Source organism: Centruroides sculpturatus, unplaced genomic scaffold, assembly GCF_000671375.1.
Source record: "Centruroides sculpturatus isolate CEXI.00-Female unplaced genomic scaffold, Cexi_2.0 scaffold59, whole genome shotgun sequence".
Classification (NCBI taxonomy): domain Eukaryota; kingdom Metazoa; phylum Arthropoda; class Arachnida; order Scorpiones; family Buthidae; genus Centruroides; species Centruroides sculpturatus.
The window spans coordinates 1,079,482-1,085,148 of record NW_019384301.1 but is presented as its reverse complement, the minus strand read 5'-3'; the positions used below and the strand labels follow the sequence as shown (position 1 = coordinate 1,085,148).

Below are 5,667 nucleotides of genomic sequence, written 5' to 3'. Positions count from 1 at the left end.
CTCCAAGTAGACCTATAACTTTTTGTTTTACTTTTTAGTTAATTTATTTAATAAAACAATAACTATTAATTATTTAACTGCAATAAATAAAAACACAAACAATTTACTAAATTCTAAGAAATGAAACTTAACAATATTGAAAAAGAAAGCACAAACACAAAGTCAAAATTTTATCTTAACAACAACAAATTAATCAATAATTTTTTTATTTCCTCCTATTGCAGATTTTTATTTAAGAATAGTAGTACTTGAACATGTTTGAATGCTTCTACTTTTGTTACAAATTCAACTAGAGGCACTGTCTAAGTATAGCACAATTTTAGAGGTATTTGTAGTGTTCAAATTTATGTTATATCTGCAATCTCAAATCTTAAAAATAGTTTCTATTAATTGAGTATTTGAAGATAGGATTTGTTCATCTCTATTTTCAAATATCTTAGAGACCAACTAGAAATTGTAATTAAATTTAAACTAGAATAAACAACTCCACTAAAACCTGATACATTATATTACTAAAAGCCAACTAATGACGTATGTCATCGAGCTAGATAATGGCTATAATAATAATAAATTACAGAACAATTTGATACTAGAGGGAGGTGTTAGGCACTATCTCTTAATAAATACTATATTAGATTAACTCTTCTAAATAATTAAAATTCCAAATGTTTTCAAAATGTACTCATCATCAGGGTTGCAAATTTTAAAATGGACTATTTACAGTCTTCTAAATGCTTACAAATATAAGTGATTTCAAGATTTTTCTCTAAAATTATAGCTTTCTTATTACTCTGATAACATAAATTGACTTGCATCATCCAGAATACAATAATGTTAAATATAAAACTAAATATTACATTATTTTTGTAGACTGATTGTTAAAGATTATTCTTTCATAATTGCCAATCTGTTTAGATAAAAAATTATATATATNAATTAATATATTATTATACATTTCTGTGTGCATATGTTTGTGTTATTTAACATATAAAATATAAAGTAAATTTTTAAAATTTTTGGTCATGTGTTTCCTATCCCTATTTATCCTATGTTAAAATGGTCTCGTTTAATGTTGTTTTGCCCAGTGCTTTGTTGTCTAGGAACAAAGCACTAGGCAAAACAATACAGTAAGACCCCTGCGTTAAGCGGGGTCTTACTGTATTATTTTAAAAAGTTTATTTTATTTTTGTTACTTAAGAATTTAAAACTTTCAAACTATCTGAAAAATTATTATCAACTTTTATAATTTTAATAATAACAATAAGCTTCTATGCATTATTTTCTTCAAATCACTTAGTCTAATCTAATGTAGAGACCAGGAAAATTCTGAAATATTTATCTTTACATTTTCTTTCTGCTTAAAAAGTAAGCTGATGTTTATTATTTGTTTATAAGATTTAAATAATCTTTTTTTATTAATAGACTGACTAATTTATATCTAATCTTTGAAAATTAATTAAATTCTTTTATTATACTTAGGTGGAAATCAAAACAGGAAATATATTTTCAAATGCTACACCACCTTGGTTGTGGGAAGAAAAGAAAATTGAAAGGTTGAATAAGTTTGGTCATACTTCACAGTTTGTGATAGGTCCAACAGAACATGATTTACTAAATCACTGTAAGTACAAGAATTTTATTTAATATATTCATACAAAATTTTTAAATATTCTATTTTTGATTTTATCAGTGGCCAAAGAAAAAAAGAAGCATCTTAATCCTAATAGAGTTGGAGTAAATTTTGATCATAATGCTAAAACTTCAGCCAGTTGGTTACCTTCATTTGGACGTGTATGGAATAATAGCCGAAGATTGCAATCAAGGTAATTTGTAGTAAATTGTAATTATTTAATACCTACAGAGAAAGGAATAGATTATTTTTAATTCTAAAGATCATACATTTTTAAAAATTTTCCAAGAACTTATTACACACAGATTTATTTTGAAAAATTAAACATTCAAAGATTATTCTCTTTCTAACATATAAAAATATAAAGTTTTTGAATTAACTGCCAGATAGTATTTGCTGAAAATCATAGTGGAATGATGCTTATTAGAAAATAGTCTAGTTATTTTTTATTTGCAATCTAATTAAAATCATGTAATTTTGATCAATTAACTATGTATTAACTGTCTATGACCATTATTCTTCATTAATACGTTACATATAACTGCTATGAATGAATTGCAATTTTTGTTTTAATTACCAGTAATTCACAATTCTGAGTAATCAGAATTGTGAATTAGAGCATCTAAATAGAGAAAATTATTCTTGATGGCCAATGAACTACATTATTTAATGGAGTTTGTGGCCAAGAGCAAAGATATCATCAAATGCAAGAAAATTGACTATGTCAGCATTTCTAAGAGGGGGGAAAAACTTGGGACAACATAAGCAATGAATTCAATTCAGTGGCACAGTGTGCATTTGTAAGTATATTGTATATTATTTTTAATATTGATTATAATAAGTATGGATTTGACAATTTATATACATGTACAAGTGTAAGTATCACCACTTGTAGACATTTGCTCGAATCTCTCTTTAATTTCAAGTTTTTATATTCTCTCATGCTTTCCTTAACTGTTCTGATGTTCTCTAGCAAAACAGGGCAAACATTTTTTTTTTTTTATATTACATATTGTATAGTATATACTATGTGTATACATGGAAAAATACCTATAAGATTTATATATAAATCTGAACTTGTTGTTATACTCAATATTCAAAGATGATATACAATATATAGATTGAAATTCATTTATCCACATACTGATGTTGGGCAATCTTATCACACATACCAGATAAGACTGCCCAGCATTAGATATCCAATTTTGAAGTGGATGGGATCTTATGGGAGCAATCAGATACTTGAACACTAGATATGCAGTTGAGTATAGTCAGACAAAATCTCAGTGTTGTCCAGCTGGGAAAAATGTATTTCTATAGCAGGAAGCTATGTAGAAAAATAAATCATAATGTTTTTTTATTTTTTAATAAAACATAAACCAGTTTATATTTGATCCACCTTCGTATTTATCATGTTGTGGAATTGTTCAAAAGTGCTGCAAGAAATGGCAATGAATGGAAACTGCTTAAATTCATCTAGGATCTTACAAACACAAAGAAGAATCCTTCCTTCATTGGATTTTTGCAATTGATGAAACATGGATGAATTTGTGTAAACTGGAGCTGAAATGTCAATTAAATGAGTGGTATTGCCAGTCATCTCCATGCCTTAAGAAACTCCAACAAGAACTGGGTAAGGTGAAAGTGTTAATGATCATCACATTTGACTTGTCTCATTGTGTGCTATAGGGACAAGAGCTAATGCTAGATACTACTGCCACTTTCTTGAAATAATCTTCATCCAGCATTTTGTTGAAAAGGCCCCAATTGGATGTGATTGCATGCATTGTTGTGAAAGACAATTAGTGGAGCCATTCTTTGTCACAAGTTCAGGCATTGGGAGATACTAGAACACCCACCAAACTTACCTGATATGAGTCCATTTGATTGTGATCTTTTCCTAAAAATGAAAGAACGTTTAGAGGAAAGCACTTTTGGACATTGTCATTCTCCTAAATATTCGCTAAAAATGATTCTGTTGATGGTGGAAACTGAGGACAGTGGTCATCACATGTTTATTTGTATTATCTTGTTTTATTGCCAGGATTAATAAGTTTCAACACTATTGTCACTGAAAATAAAATAGCCCTTGTATTTTGGATAATATCCTGCTATCTGAATTCAAATCATTTTTAGGAAAGTATTAAATATCAGAATATGTTTTCCATAAGAAATAATGAAAAATTTTCCATTTCATTCTAATTCCATGAGTTCAGCATGATATTAAATATTACAAACAAGAATTATTTTAATGTCATTAAAGGTTGCATTTGTAAGTTTGTATTGTACTATACATTTATATACCATGTTTTTTTTAATATGAAGTAGACAGTAGTGGAAACATTGTAATGAACACTAAGCTAAAAACCATGCAGTATAACAAATACTGCAAATAGTTTCTCTTTCTAATTCCCACCTTTTATTAACAGAACTTTCAAATTTTTCACAAATGCAGTTTAAGGAATTCAAGTATTACAAATTTCTTTAATTTAGATATTTGAAGAATACTAAAGAACATTAGTATTGTAGCAATATATATTATCTGTTTGACTTAAACTTCAATAGAGTAAAGATTTATCAAAATAATGTATCATGTTAATGTTTGTTTTTATTTTTTACAGATATCAATATAGAAAAGAAGTATTAAATAGAGTGAAAAGACGTTATCAGAAAAAAAGACATCTCGATAAAGTAAAATAAAAACTATTTCATGTCACAAATTTAGAATCTAAACTGTTTATATCATATTGATATAAACAATTACTTTATAAAAAATTACATAATATGAATTACTTTATAAAAAAAAGATGAAAATAAAAACAAGTTTACAAAAATACCAATTTATTGGTTGATCTGTTTACCAAACAAATTAACACATTTTAAAATGACAATATAAATACATTCAATATCATAATTATCACAATTCTAATCAAATTAGACATATTTCAAAGTGGTATTTATCAAATTTAGACACATTTGTCAAAGTGTAGAACAAAATGTTTTCTCAAAGTACCAAATACATATTCAATCATTATATATATATATAGGCTATACATTATCACATGTTAATTTTAGTTATGAAAACTTATTTCAGAATTTCTACAAAAACTTAAATTGTTTCTTTGATGCTAAAATAATAATAAATTTTCATAACAGAAATATTTCTTTATTCATATAACACCAAATATTGATTTCAGTCTTCTCACTATGACTGTACCTGACAACAATTAGTGTGCTATTAACATTTTACAAGACATTTTTACAATCAATTTTTTTTTTGTTTTTTAATCAACAGTTCCAATAATTTTTTTTATTCTAAAACAACAATATAGTGCAAATTATTTTTTAACACTGTATTACTATTATTTATTAATCTGTACACTAACACCACTAAATTAACAAACACTTTTTAAACTTCCATATATTTTTGATGATTTTCACTCTGCATTTGTGGTGGAAATTTGCATGGTACTATTCAATATAACTGCATAATTTTTATTTCTAATATAATAATAAAATGAAATGAATTTTTTTTCCTCTATCATTTTGACAAGCATACATCCTGAAGTAACTTTATAAATGATAAAATTCATAGAGATTTAAATTTTGTTAAAGATTCCTATTCTCTAGTATTCTGTTGTCTTTTATACTTTTCTCCATGACTCTTCATGAAAAAAAATAAAAGAAAATTGATGTACACACAAAATAAACACTCACAAGAATTTTTTGATATTGTATAAACACTGACAAGGAACAATTGACACTAATTTTGAGTCTATCTCTCTGAGTTTTCCTTTCTTAACATGTATGCAGTTTAGGTAAAATATCTATATTTATCATTATCTTAAATATATAGAAATTGCATTATAAAAGTTATACTAACACTAATTACCTTTCTCTATTAGAGCCATAAAATTAATTGTATGATCAAATTTGATATTTTTTTTATTTAAAAGTTTGATATTTTCAGTTAATTTAAATTGTAAATAAGTCTGAATATACAAGAAGCAAATAATATATATATATATATATTATTT

At 25.8% G+C, this 5,667-nt stretch overlaps 1 long non-coding RNA gene across 1 annotated transcript; it reads left to right on the top strand.

The window, feature by feature from the left end:
- The first annotated feature begins 1,447 nt into the window (after positions 1-1,447).
- LOC111639633 lies at positions 1,448-5,159 on the top strand. The gene is made up of 3 exons (XR_002759112.1): positions 1,448-1,621; positions 1,691-1,823; positions 4,252-5,159. It is a non-coding gene; the product is annotated as an uncharacterized LOC111639633 (long non-coding RNA).
- The last annotated feature ends 508 nt before the right edge of the window (positions 5,160-5,667 follow it).